The following is a 15,283-nucleotide window of genomic DNA, read 5'->3' on the forward strand; positions in this document are numbered from 1 at the left end:
CAAGCAGGGGGAGTGGGAGAGGAAGAAGCAGGCTCCCAGGGGAGGAGCCTGATGTGGGGTTCAATCCCAGAACACCAGGATCACGCCCTGAGTCGAAGGCAGACGCTTAACGACTGAGCCACCCAGGCGCTCCTACACTGGAATTTCTTGGGAAGAACATTAGAGCGAGAGAAGACAAATACCTTCGGGTTGCTTCCATAGCTTGCAGGGGAAGCCTAGAAGGTATGGGGTTTGTAATTTAGTGTGGCCAAGGAAGTGGTTGTCACATCCTGGTGGAAGGTGGGCAGCACGTGATGGGATGTTGGAGGTGGGACAAAGCAGCAAAACAAATAGGAGATTCGTTTATCCCCAACTTTTTATTTAAAAAAAATTACATCTACAAAATAGTTAGAAGATAATATAATTACCCTAGATTAGCCCAATCATTATCATTTAGCCATATGCGCTTTCACTCACACACGTGTGCACACACGCACACGTATGTATACGCATGTGTGTGTATATATGTATGTATGTGTATATACACACAAATACAGATATTTATATTTTTCTTTTCTGACCCATTTGAATGTAAGTGCCGATGCCATGGTACCTCAGCCCTAAATACATCTGAGACTACAGACATCACTTACACAACCAGACTATTTCCACACCTAACTAAACTAACAATTCTATAACAACTAATATGAACTACGTAGAGCTCATATTTGTATTTCTTCAACTATCCAGAGGTTTCTTTTGTAGCTTTAGTTTTTCAATGCATAAAAGAGAAAGATTTTTAGTGGATATATATATATATTTTGAGAGTAGAAAAATTGGAGGAAATGGAGATGCCTAAAGAAGGTAGTTGGGAATGTTTCTAGTGTAAATTATTCTGTGAGACTCACACCTTGCCATTATCATGATATCTGTTTAAAATATTTTTGTGGATTCTGGTATCAGACTATTTTTTTGAATGCAAGTCCACATGAAGACTATGTCTTGGGGCACCTGGGTGGCACAGTGGTTAAGCGTCTGCCTTCGGCTCAGGGCGTGATCCCGGCGTTACGGGATCGAGCCCCACATCAGGCTCTTCTGCTATGAGCCTGCTTCTTTCTCTCCCACTCCCCCTGCTTGTGTTCCCTCTCTCGCTGGCTGTCTCTATCTCTGTCAAATAAATAAATAAATAAATCTTTAAAAAAAAAAAAAGAAGACTATGTCTTGGGAGACCCCAAGGTTGGTTGTTTTTTGTTTGTTTGTTTTTGTTTTTGTTTTGTGGAGAGATTAGATAGGCTAGGGTAAGAATAACTACTCTTTTTTTTTTCAAATTTAAAATCAGTTAATTAACATATAGTGTATTATTAGTTTCAGGGGTAGAATTTAGTGATTCATCAGTTGCATGTAACACCCAGTGCTCATTACTTCGTGTCCTCCTTAACGCCCATCACCCAGTTACCCCATTTCCCCCCACATCCCCTCCAGCAACCCTCAGTTTGTTTCCTAGATTTAAGAGTCTCTTATAGTTTGTCTCCCTCTCTGATTTCATTTTATTTTTCCTTCCCTTCCCCTATGTTCATCTGTTTTGTTTCTTAAATTCCACATAAGAGTGAGATCTTTCTCTGACTGACTTACTTTGCTTAGCATAACACCCTCTAGTTCCATCCATGTTGTTGCAAATGGGAAGATTCCTTGTTTTTGATGACTGAGTAATAGTTCATTGTGTATATACACCACATTTTCTTTATCCATTCATTTATCTATGGACATCTGGGTTATTTCCATATTTTGGCTATTGCGGACATTGCTGCTATGAACATTGGGGTGCATGTGCCCTTTTGAATCACATTGTTTGTATCCTTTGGATAAATCCCTAGTAGTGCAATTGCTGGGTCATAGGGTAGCTCTGTTTTTAACTTTCTGAGGAGCCTCCATACTGTTCTCCAGAGTGGCTGCACCAACCTGCATTCCCACTGGCAGTGTAAGACGGTTCCCCCTTCTCTGCATCCTCGCCAATATCTAGTTGTTTCCTAAGTTGTTAGTTTTAGCCATGGAATAACTATTCTTAATATTTAATCTAGTGATTCTCAGACTATAGGGTTCTTAAAAATACTTAGAGTTTTTGTTAAAAGCACAGATCCTTGGCCTCTTCCACCAGAGCCTCTGCTTTTATAGGCCTGGGTAGGGCCCCAAAGCTGTAGGGGTTTTTTTTGTTTGCTTGTTTGTTTGTTTTCCAAAAGCTATAATTTTAAAGAACATTCCAAGGGATTCTGATACTTGAAGACAGAATGACTTAATCACTTAGGCTTATTAGAGGTATACTTTAAAAATTTTTCTTTCACAGTTGAGAATATACATTTTTTAATTCCAAGTGAGTGATTCATTAATGATGGGCTTTTAAGCAAAAAATTGTTCACACACACACACACACACATACACACACAGGCACTTACTCACTTGTGCATAAATAATGTTTTGAAGTGATTACGGGCTTTCTTACCTGTCACCATACCATGTGAATAACTACTCCACTTACATATCATTTTGGAAAGACCACCGTAAGATGAAAATCAAGCATACTAAAAAATAGCAAGAGATATAGCATTCTTTAATTTCAGTTAATGGAAAGAGACCAAGGCAAGGGCGTCTTTCTCAGACTATTTTCTCCTGATCACCAGAAAAAAAGCCTGGGTTGGACAACCAGGCAGAAGGATAAGTTTTCAAAAATATATGTATTAGTTCTAGAAAAATAAAGCCAGGGCAAGAATCTTCAATGGATTACTTCACTGGCTCCCATTTACTCCTGGAAAAGTTTCTTCTGAACCTGGAAAGGATCCAAAGTCTATCTAAAAATGATCTATCTAAAGACGAAAAAAACCCACCTCTGTCACGCTGTGAATGCATTTGTGTCACTGTGGGGGTGTGGGTTCCTCGGTGGACCACACTTAGGGTGATCCTGTTCAAACATTTTGGACTATGTCATTTAGCAGAACAGAAATAAAACCTTCTGGCACTTTTTCAGGGGGTGAAATATGGTGCGAGAACAGTATTATGGCATCCCAGAGACTTTACCAACAGATTTGGCTCCTCAGGGATGTGGTTTCCAGTGGTGGGGCCTTCAGAGTTGGTAGGAGTCCAGGGTAGGAATCACGGGACCAGGTATTATGCCAGGAGAAACATTTTTCAGAACTGAGCAATTTTTTGAAAGAAGAGATTAGAAAGCTTAAGGGGCCTACGGAGACTATTTAAAAGAGATGTGAATATACTTAGACTGGATTAGGATTTACAGATGAGGGATGAAGTGAATTATCTCTGTATCTTGAGATCTTTCTTTTTTAATGACTTGCTAAGATCTTTTCTATGCACAATTACTCAGAGTAGTGATGATGCTGAGGAGGAACGAGCCAGCCGGTTGAATGATTATAGTAAGCACTCTGAAGTTTTGTCTGTGTGAAAATATAACTGTATTAATTACGATTCACGTGGATTTACTAGCATCTACTGGTCTATAAATACCTATGTTCCAGTAACTTGGGTAAATTTATAAGCCTACAGGATGGTATTTGATGCATTTCAAGAATTTTGCATTTCATGCATATAATAAATATATTAATAAAAACTAACAACATTAAAAGAGTCCCTTTGCTGTAGGATAATATTTTTGAGATCTGAAACAATGAAACAATTTTTCTCCAGTCTTTCCTGTTTCTACTTTGTCTTGTCCCCCATCCAGGTTGTTGGACTATTCTGTGACCATTGTCTCTTGAAGGGTTAAAATAAAAGTAGAAAACAGAGGGTGGCTGGGTGGCTCAGCCAGTTAAGCATCTGCCTTCTGCTCAGGTCATGATCCCAGGGTCCTGGGATCCCAAGGGGTCTACTCAGTGGGGAGTCTGCTTCTCCCTCTCCCTCTGCCCTTCACCCCTGCGCTCTCTCTCCTTCGTGCACACGTGTGCAAAAATAAAGAAAGTCTTTTTTTTTAAAAAAAGTAGAAAGCAGAGAAAAAGATGGCTCTTTCCTGACTTTTTCTTTTAATGGACAAAGCCAGGAAGTGGCCGAGACAAGATAGTGCGAGAACCTCATGAGTAAGAGCAAGTTCCCCCCCTCAACCTCCCTCTCCCTCAGCCTCCTGCAGCAGGACAGATGTCCAGGCCCAGAGCGGGGATGGATGGATGAAGGGCTGGAGGGCCCACGAGGAGCAGGAGAGAGAAGGCAGGTAGCAGTGAAAGCAGCGCACACATGGCCCAGCATCCTCTGGGACAAACCCCAGCCAGTTGCCCTCCACAGCTGTTTGGCTGATAGTGGGCTAACTTGTGCCCTCACCAGTGCCTTCCAGGTTGATTAACCCCATGCAGAGTGCTTCCCTAAGATGTCCCTGAACATGTTGAAGAGAAAGATGTGGGGCTCTGGACATTCAGCTGAACAATAAAAGGGACAAGGTCACTCCTTAAACCCATACTTGGCGGAGGGCATCACTGAGCCAAGGCAGTGTAAAACACACCCCCTTACGTAGGCACACTGATGGCACCTTAATTGTCCTTATCATGATGCCATGTGTGTGCCCATACTTTGGTATTGGAGGTGAGAGTAGATAATCTCTTGTAGTTCATTAATAGGGGAAATCAACCCCTCTGCTAGGATTAGCTTTTCTGTAACACAGATGTAATTAGGTCATTTCCAATGTAAAATCATTTAGGGGCCTCTAGGATGTCTTCCAAGTGCAGAGTGCAGTGCCTTTTACTGTCCAACCCACTGCATCACTTGTGTTCTTTTAGCCTCTCCCCACTGTCCACACACCCTCCACTGAGGGCATGTTAGAGTAGCCACTGCTCCCCAACAGTCCATGTGTCTCCACCCTCCATGCCTTTGCTCGTGGTGTTCCTCTGCCAGGAGCACTTGTTCTTTCTTCCTCTCACTTACCCTACTCAGCCCCCACCAACCTCCACCCCAATACCCCTAGCCATGCCATGCATACATCTGAGGGTTGGGAAGATCTTAGCCCTCACTCGAGCCCCGGAAAACATCACTTTTTAAATAACTTTTCCCTGCCTCCATCCACCAACCCCACGTCCATGGAGAATGATGGCAGTGGGCATTATAGTAATTGGGTCTCAACACATCTTTCTAAAAGAGTTGTGCTCTGTGAGGTCAAACACTGTGTCCTTCTCATTCTGGTGTTACACCTGGCACAGGGGTTTGTATGTAGTGGTCCCCCCTTGCTGTTTGCTGAGTTTAATTGAAATAATAGGACAATAATTCTTATTCTTTGATGATTACTGACTTATATAGATATATGTCCCATAAAAGATACTTACTGTAGTCTTTCTCATGGTTCAAGAATAATCTAATTAACAAGATTCCTGGAGGTATCCTGTAAGGAAGGTACTTCCCTAACAGTCTTTCAGTGATGCTTGAAAATCCCTCACAGTTTGTGTTTTTGGGCCAAATTCTTCACTAACCATTTGTGTGCTAGGTGCTGCTCACGATTACCCTCGGTTCTATTTTCTCTGTGCCCAAGAAGGGAATGTGGGGGGCTTAGCGACTTTGAATCCTTCCTTTTGTTACCCCTACCCTGTTCCCAATGCCCAATATACTCCAAGGGGACAGGAAGTTTGGGATGCTCTCCAGGGAAAGAGAGGAGACACCATGGTGCAGAAATCTGTGACTATTGGCAAAGCTGAGCCCAAAGTGAGCTAGTGCCTTTGTGCTTCTGAAAGGAAGGTCATCTGAGAGTGGAAAGGAGATTTATGTTGTATAGAATAAGGAGTGGGCAGCAAGAGTAAGAAGTGAGCTTTTACATCCTGTGCTTGGCATGAGGCCCCTAGAAGTGACAGACGTTCCAGGTCTTTTGCTTAAGACCGGATTGAGTCATTTTTGGCCAGAAAGAAGCTCTGCAGCAGGGAAAATTATGGCAAACTTTCATGCTCCTTTGCACAGATGGAAGTCATATTTCCACACATAGAGGACAGTTAGGATGGGAAACTAGGCCTGAAAAGAAAATCTAAGTTCATGTGTCCACCTTCAAACGCCTATTCCAACACACAGCTGCTACCCTGCTCACCATCCTTTGTACAGAGAGTCAACATGACTAGGATATGGTCCTTTTTTTTTATTATATTATGTTAGTCACCATACAGTACATCCCTGGTTTCTGATGTAAAGTTCGATGATTCGTTAGTTGCGCTTAACACCCAGTGCACCATGCGATACGTGCCCTCCTTACTATCCATCACCAGTCTATCCCATTCCCCCACCCCGCTCCCCTCTGAAGCCCTCAGTTTGTTTCTCAGAGTCCATAGTCTCTCATGCTTCATTCCCCCTTCTGATTACCCCCCTTTCTTTATCCCTTTCTTCCCCTACGGATCTTCCCAGTTCTTATGTTCCATAGATGAGAGAAATCATATGATAATTGTCTTTCTCTGCTTGACTTATTTCACTTAGCATTATCTCCTCCAGTGCCGTCCATGTTGCAGCAAATGTCGAGAACTCGTTCTTTCTGATAGCTGAGTAATATTCCATTGTATATATGGACCACAACTTCTTAATCCAGTCATCTGTCGAAGGGCATCTCGGTTCCTTCCATGACTTAGCTATTGTGGACAATGCTGCTATGAACATTGGGGTGCATATGGCCCTTCTTTTCACTACATCTATATCTTTGGGGTAAATACCCAGTAGTGCAATGGCTGGGTCATAGGGTAGCTCAATTTTTAACTTTTTAAGGGACCTCCACACTGTTTTCCAGAGTGGCTGTACCAACTTGCATTCCCACCAACAATGTAGGACGGATCCCCTTTCTCCACATCCTCTCCAGCAATTGTTGTTTCTTGCCTTGCCAATTGTTGCCATTCTAACTGGCGTAAGGTGGTATCTTAGTGTGGTTTTGATTTGAATTTCCCTGATGGATAATGATTTTGAACATTTTTTCATGTGTTTGTTAGCCATTTGTATGTCTTCATTGGAAAAGTGTTCATATCTTCTGCCCATTTTATGATTTGTTTATTTGTTTCCTGTGTATTGAGTTTGAGAAGTTCTTTGTAGATCTTGGATACCAGTCTTTTATCTGTAGTATCATTTGCAAATATCTTCTCCCATTCCGTGGGCTGCCTCTTAGTTTTTTTGACTGTTTCTTTGGCTGTGCAGAAGCTTTTTATCTTGATGAAGTCCCACAAGTTCATTGTTTCTTTTGTTTCTCTTGCCTTTGGAGATGTGTCATGAAAAAAGGTTGCTGTGGCTGATGTCGTAGAGGTTGCTGCCTATGTTCTCCTCTAGGATTTTGACGGATTCCTGTCTCACATGGAGGTCTTTCATCCATTTGGAGTTTATCTTTGTGTATGGTGTGAGAGAGTGGTCAAGTTTTGTTCTTTTGCATGTAGCTGTCCAATTTTCCCAGCACCATTTATTGAAGAGACTGTCATTTTTCCACTGGATGTTTTTTCCTGCTTTGTCAAAGATTAGTTGCCCAAAGAGCCGAGGGTCCATTTCTGGGTTCTCTATTCTGTTCCATCGGTCTATGTGTCTGTTTTTGTGCCAGTACCATGCTGTCTTTATGATCACAGCTTTGTAGTACAGCTCGAAATCCAGCATTGTGATGCCCCCAGCTTTGTTTTTCCTTTTCAACAGTTCCTTGGTGATTCGGGGCCTTTTCTGGTTCCATACAAATTTAAGGACTATTTGCTCCAGTTCTTTGAAAAATGTCCTCGGTATTTTGATCGGGATAGCATTGAAAGTGTAGATTGCTCTGGGTAGCATGGACATTTTAACTATGTTAATTCTTCCGATCCATGAGCCTGGAATATCTTTCCATCTTTTTATGTCTTCCTCAATGTCTTTCAAGAGTGATTTATAGTTTCTAGAATATAGGTCCTTTACGTCTCTGGTTAAGTTAATTCCAAGGTAACGTATGGTTTTTGGTGCTATTGTAAATGGGATGGATTCCCTAATTTCTCTTTCTTCAGTCTCATTATTCGTGTATAGAAATGCAACTGATTTCTGAGCATTGATTTTGTATCCCGCCACATTACTGAATTGCTCTGTAACTTCTAATAGTTTGGGAGTGGATTCTTTTGGGTTTTCCATATAGAGTATCATGTCATCTGTGAAGAGAGACAGTTTGACTTCTTCTTTGCCGATTTGGATACATTTTATCCCTTTTTGTTGTCTGATTGCTGTTGCAAGGACTTCTAGTACTATGTTGAATAATAGTGGTGAGAGTGGGCATCCTTGTCGTGTTCCTGATCTTAAGGGAAAGGCTTCCAGCTTTTCCCCATTGAGAATGATATTTGCTGTAGGCTTTTCATAGATGGTTTTTATGAGATTGAGGAATGTACACTTTATCCCTATACTCTGAAGGGTTTTAATCAGGAAAGGATGCTGTATTTTGTCAAATGCTTTTTCTGCATCTATTGAGAGAATCATATGATTTTTGGCTTTTTCCTTCTGGATAAAATCTAAGACACCAATCGATTTGCGAATGTGGAACCACCCTTGCATCCCAGGGATGAATCCCACTTGGTCATGATGGATAATCCTTTTAATGTACTGTTGGATTCTATTAGTCAGGATCTTGTTGAGGATTTTGGCGTCCATATTCATTAGGGAAATTGGTCTGTAATTCTCCTTTTTGGTGGGGTCTTTGCCTGGTTTGGGGATCAAGGTAATATTGGCCTCATAGAATGAGTTTGGTAGCTTTCCTCTGTTTCTATTTTTTTGAAATAGCTTTAGGAGAATAGGTATTATTTCTTCTTTGAATGTTCAGTAGAATTCCCCAGGAAAACCGTCCAGGCCTAGAGTTTTGTTTTTTGAAAGGTTTTAAATCATTGCTTCAATCTCTTCATATTTAATTGGTCTGTTTAAAAAATCGATTTCTTCCTGTTTCAGTCTTGGTAGTTTATAGATTTCCAGGAAGGCCTCCATCTCTTCCAGATTGCTTAATTTATTGGCATAAAGCTGTTGATAAAAGTTTCTAATAATCTTTCCAATTTCATTGGTGTTGGTTGTGACCTCTCCTTTTTCATTAATAATTTTATTAATTTGGGTCCTTTCTCTATTCTTTTGGATAAGTCTTGCCAGTGGTCTGTCAATTTTATTAACTCTTTCAAAGAACCAGCTTCTAGTTCTGTTGATCTGCTCTACTGTACTCCTGGTTTCTAATTCATTGATTTCTGCTCTAATCTTGGTCAACTGCTTCCTCGTGCGTGGATTAGGCCGGTCCCTCTGTTGCTGTTCCAGCTTCTTGAGGTGAGAATATAAAAACTACATTTTAGATTTTTCTATTCTTTTGAGTGAGGCTTGGATGGCTATGTATTTTCCCCTTAGGACTGCCTTTGCAGTATCCCATAGGTTTTGGACCATTGTGTTTTCATTCTTGTTGGTCTCCATAAATTGTTTAAATTGATTTTTGATTTCCTCGTTTATCAAATCATTCCTGAGCAGGATGGTTCTTAGTCTCCAAGTGTTTGAGTTTCTTCCAAATTTTTCCTTGTGGTTGAGTTCCAATTTCAAAGCGTTGTGGTCTGAGAATATGCAGGGAATAATTTCAGTCTTTTGGTATCGGTTGAGACCTGTTTTGTGACCCAGAACATGGTCTATTCTTGAGAATGTTCCATGGGCATTAGAATAGAATGAGTATCTTTGGTTCTGGGGTGTAGTGTTCTATATATATCTATGAGGTCCAACTAGTCAAGTATGGCATTCAGAGCTCTTGTTTCTATGTTGGTTTTCTGCTCCAGTGCTCTGTCTATTGCTGATAGTGGAGTGTTGAGGTCCCCTACTATTAACATATTTTTATCTATACGTCTCTTTATTCTGGTTAAGAGTTGGCTTGTGTTTCTTGCTGCTCCCCTGTTGGGGGCATAGATATTTATAATTGTCATATCCACTTGTTGGATACATCCTTTAAGAATAATATAGTGCCCTTCTGTGTCTCTAACTATAGTCTTTAGTTTAAAATCCAATCTGTCTGATATGAGAATTGCTACCCCAGCTTTCTTTTGAGGTCCATTGTCATGAAAGATGGTATTCCATCCCTTTACTTTCAGTCTGAATGTATCTTTAGGTTCAAAATGAGTCTCTTGTAGACAGCAAATGGATGGGTCATGCTTTTTATCCAATCTGCAACCCTGTGGCGTTTTATGGGAGCATTTAGGCCATTTACGTTGAGACTGATTATTGAGAGAGATGATTTTAATGATGCCATGTTGCCAGTAAAGTCTTTGTTTCTATAGATTGTGACTTTCTGTTCTGTATCCCTCTTGAGGCCTTTTTACTTTTATAGAACCCCCCTTAATATCTCTTGTAGGGCTAGTTTCATGGTTACGAAATTGGTCAATGACTGGCGATTCTGGAAGGTCTTTATTTCTCCATCAATTCTGAATGACAGCCTTGCTGGATAAAGGATCCTTGGCTGCATGTTTTTCTCTGAAAGAGCTTTAAAAATGCCCCCCCCAACCCTTTCTCTCATTCCAGGTCTGTGTAGACAGGTCTGACGTAATTCTGATACCTTTGCCTTGGTACGTGAGAAATTTCTTTGCCCTGGCCGCTTTCAATACTGTATCCTCGGATCTAATATTTGTGAATTGCACTATGAGGTGACGTGGCATAGGTTTGTCGTGGTTGAGCTTGGGAGGGGTCCTCTCTGCCTCTTGGACACGGATGTTTGTTTCCTTTGCTAGATTAGGGAAGTTTTCAGCTACAATTTGTTCAAATATCTCTTCTAGACCTCTGTTTTTCTCCACCCTCTTGGGGATGCCGATGATTCTGGCATTGGAATGTTTCATTGAGTCAGTAATCTCCCATAACCTACATTCTTGAAAATGGATTTTTTTGAGCCCAAATTCTATTTTAGCTTTCTCTTCTACTAACCCATCCTCCAATTCGCTGATATGTTCTTCTGCCTCATTCACCCTGGCCATTAGAGCCTCTAGTTTTGACTGCATTTGGCTCATAGAATTTTTAATTTCTGCCAGATTCGCTCTCATTTCCGCCCTTAGAGATTCTATATTCTCATTAACATTTTCGTTAATACTTTTTTCAAGTCTACACATCATCTTGACCATTGTTACTCTGAATTCCATTTCTGATAATTTGGTTATATCCATATCCATTTAGTTCTGTGGCAGAGGCCACAGACTCATTGTCTTTTCTTTGCTGGGGGGGATTTCTCCTTCTCATCATTCTGATGAGGAGAGGTTGCAGGGTTGTCCAGAGCCCAAATTATTGACCGGGACCCAGGCATTGAGTACTTGTTTTATAGGGATCTTAGGGATGTGGGCTTCTTGATTTTTCAGCCTGCCTTCTGGGGGAGGGGTCTCCCGTGCCGATACTCAGGCAACCCTGTTTGGGTAGAATCTCCGTGTCCCCTGGGAGGTGGGTTGGTGAGGGGACACTGTGAGCCGGTATTTCCAGGCTTTTGTTCTCTGGCAGCTTTCCCTGGCGGTTTGCTGTGCCTCTTCTGAGAGTCAGAGCAGCAGCGGCGGAATCTCAGCCTCTGTCTCAGAACAGAGGGATCACGGACTGTTCTCCACTGATGATCTGGCCACTTTAACTCTGTTACTGTTGATGCTGCTCAACCCTGCAGCGTCCCGGGATGTGCACCCCACACCCGGCGTCCCAGCCCTCACTTCCAGGGCCCGCGCTTCTCTGTCCTTTGTGTTCCTAACGCCGCCAGCTGCCCCCGCGTGCTTCCGGAGCTCCTGGTCTCAGTCTGGTTCCAGTGAGCGCACCGGAGCTCCGTTTCAGTCTGGTGACGCGCGTTCCCCGGCTCACGGTCTCAGTCTGCTCTCTCGCGGGTGCCAGTCCCTGCGTCCACCTGCTCCCCCGTGCAGGTGGCTACCGCTTCCTGGTGCTCGAACGCGGTGGCTCCCTCCCCCTTCCGTTTATCTTCTGATATCTGTGCTCGGTTTCACAGCTCCCTGCTTCGTACCTCATAACTCAGCGCTGGAGATGTTCATTTGTAGAGATCCAGATGTATCTTCCTGCGTCTCAGGCTGATTCCATGGATGTTCAGGATGATCTGGTACCTATCCAGCTCGACTCAGGGGACCGGCTGAAAAATGGGGTCCCCTACTCCTCTGCCATCTTAACTCCTCCCCTAGGACATGGTCCTTATCCTCAAAGAGTCTATTTAACTGATGCAGAGAAAAAGGCTACTATGCAACAGCAATTAATAAATTATTGCAATCAATAAAGTGAAGTGCCAGAATGCATGGCTGTCCCTTCTGTTTTATCACTCAGTTGGCTTAAAGAATATACTGAAATGCAGATCTGGGCCCAAGGTGGATAGAGCCCAAGGGAAGCCTTAATTCCTTAGGTACCACTAGTCTCCTATCTGTCCACCAGACATACTTGCCCTCTAGACCAGATTGGAGGGCCACATCACTGGACATGGTCTGTGAAACATGGCATTGCCTGGAGCCAACCCAGTGGCTGGAGGCTGTGTGAGCAGGAAGAGGGGAGAGAGCATCCACAGGGAAAGTCTGAACTAGCAACTACAGGTCTGTTAGGGTTAGAGCCTCTCCATGAACACTGCTTGTGCTTGTAGCCACGGAGGAGGAAAATCATTGTGAAATATTTTGATAGCATCTCTGACTTTTCCATGATGGATTCAGACTCAGTTCAGTTGTCTGTAGGCCTACAGGTAGATGGATTCTTGCAACCATAAGACCAACAGGATCCCTTGGCCTGTGTTTTCCTGATTATATAAAAGCATCAGCTGGTTCTTTCAGGATTAATTCTTCCATTTCTTCCATTTATCCCAATCTTTACTCTTCTCTCATCAAATCACTTTCTTTTCCCTTGTTACTTCAGCCCTTCCTAACTTATTTTTGTTCCCACTTCTTTCTAAAATGATGGACATATTTTTTAGAACTTGACACTTAAGAATGGAGAACAAAGGGAAAGAGATGGTTTTTATCTATGCATACAGATCCTCAAGGCAAGGTTGAGATAATCATTGGAGCAAAGCCAAATAAACATTTTTCTTTGTTCTAAATGCTAGGGCTGTGCTGAGGGGTGAGGTTCTGAGGTGATGGAAGGGGAACCTGTCTCAGTTCATGGAATGAGTGGCGTATTTGTAAGTCCAAAAGCAGGGAAGTTTTCCCCTTCTGACATTTTCTCAGTTTTATCACTACCAGGGGCCTGCACTGTTCCCAGGGCAGGAGCAGCTGCTCCTGGATTTTGTGCCAGAGCCTGGAAATTCCTTCCTTGCAGGGGAACTCATGGTGGCACTCACATCCTTGTTACCTCCTTCTTCCCTGCTGATTGGCCCCTGGGTGGGGCTGGCCTCCATGAGCGCGTGCAGTGAGGCAGTCCCTCTGTAGGAGAGGGAGCACAGATTGCTCTCACTGACTCATGTCTACCACAGAGGTCACCAGAGCATAAGAGTTAGGTTAATCCCAAGAACTTAGAAGCAGAGAGGAACACCCTTTGTGGTGGTTCTCTTCCTGTGAGTTCTAGGATGTTGGTGGGAATGTGGAGAGTGAAGAGATGATATGTCAACTGACTCATCCTGTCCTTCCTGACAATGACACTGAGGGACAAAGGATGGTGAACACCTTGGGAGAAGCCACCATGCTTATCAGATTTGTGCACTCCCCACAGCAGTTGGAACAGGTTTTTGCTTACAGTAGATAGTTCATTCATATTTAGAAAACAGTAGGTATAAGCACCATATTTAATTCATGTGCTCACTCATTCACTGATTCCATGAACATGTGCTGAAGGCCTACCATGAGCAAGGTCATCATGCTTTGGGTGGGATTGAGCACATTCCCCTGGGGATTGGCAACACTATCAGGTAGGATAGAGACAGAATCCAGTACCAGACGGATCAAGGAGAATATTTCACCTGTGGAGGCTGACCACTGAGAGACAGCTTGATGGCTGAAGAGTAATAGCCAGGGGACTGGTGAGCTCAGCTATGATGGCACACGGATCAGTTACCATTTCTTGACGACTTACTATATATCATTCAACTCTTTTTTTTAAAGATTTATTTATTTATTTGAGAGAGAGAAAGAAAGAGAGAGAGAGTGAGCATGGGAGCAGGGGGAGCAGCAGAAGGGGAGGGAAAAAGAATCTCAAGCAGACTTCCCACTGAATGCAGAGCCCAACATGGGGCTCAATCTCAGAACCCTGAGATCATGACCTGAGCTGAAACCAAGAGTCGGTGACTTAACTGACTGAGCCACCCAGGCACCCCCATTCAATTCTTAATTACAAGCTTATGAAGTAGGCATTATACTTTTCCTTTTGTTTATTTATTTATTTAAATTTTTAAAAAGATTTATTTATTTCAGAAAGGGCGTGGGTAGGGGCAGAGGGAGAGAGAGGATTCTGAAGCAGACTCCCCGCTGAACATCCAAGGATGCTGACATCATGACCTGAGCTGAAATCAAGAGCCAGCAGCCCAACCAACTGAGCAACGCAGGTGCCCCTATTTATTTATTTTTTGAGAGAGAGAGTGTGTGCCCATGCATGAACGGGGGTGGGGGGAGGGGCAGGGGGAGGGGGAGAGAGAGAATCCCAAGCAGGCTCCACGTTCAGAGTGGAGCTAACACAGAGTTTGCTCTCACGACCCTGAGATTATGACCTGAGCCAAAATCAAGAGAGGCTTAACTGACTGAGCCACCCAGGTGCCCCTCTACTTTTTACTTTGAAGATAAAACTACTGAAGTTTAGAAAGATAAATTTTCCCAAGATCACATGCATTACTTTAAGTGGAGGATTTGAGCCCAGGTCTCTTGATTTCAAGGCTTTCAACTACAATCTACACAACACTCCCAAGTGTGATAAGGTACGTGTCTGTGAAGGGGCTCTCGTACGGAGCTACACATGGCCATAGGAGTCAAAGTGGCAGGCAGGGAAGCGGCATTACGATACTCTTCCGTTTCACGGCAGGACCCTACTATACCCAAAGAGGAAGGGAATTTGCAAGAATGTGGCAGAATATCAGGACATAGGTTTGAAGACAGAGCTCTAGTTCCAATGGGAATAGGGAATACAGGCAGGGGAACTAAGTGGACACCCAGTTATGGAAACTCCTTTGAATGGCCTGATCATGCAGGTGGATGGAAAAGTAGAGCCTGGTACACACAGGCAAGGATGATTCAAAGTATTTAATTATTCATATCTGGGGTCCAATAAATCAGAATAGACACTAGATTTAGCCTTGAAGCAAGGTCCTGGTAAGCCTTGCTAACCAGGTGAATCAGGTGCTAATCCTTTAGCTGTATAATGGGGTTACAAGGTAAGATGGGGGGTATAGGGGCATGAGGATCAAGGACTCCCCAGGCTCACTCCCACCACAGTG

Source organism: Ursus americanus, chromosome 31 (genome assembly GCF_024610735.1).
Source record: "Ursus americanus isolate L20-20 chromosome 31, mUrsAme1.1.p, whole genome shotgun sequence".
Classification (NCBI taxonomy): domain Eukaryota; kingdom Metazoa; phylum Chordata; class Mammalia; order Carnivora; family Ursidae; genus Ursus; species Ursus americanus.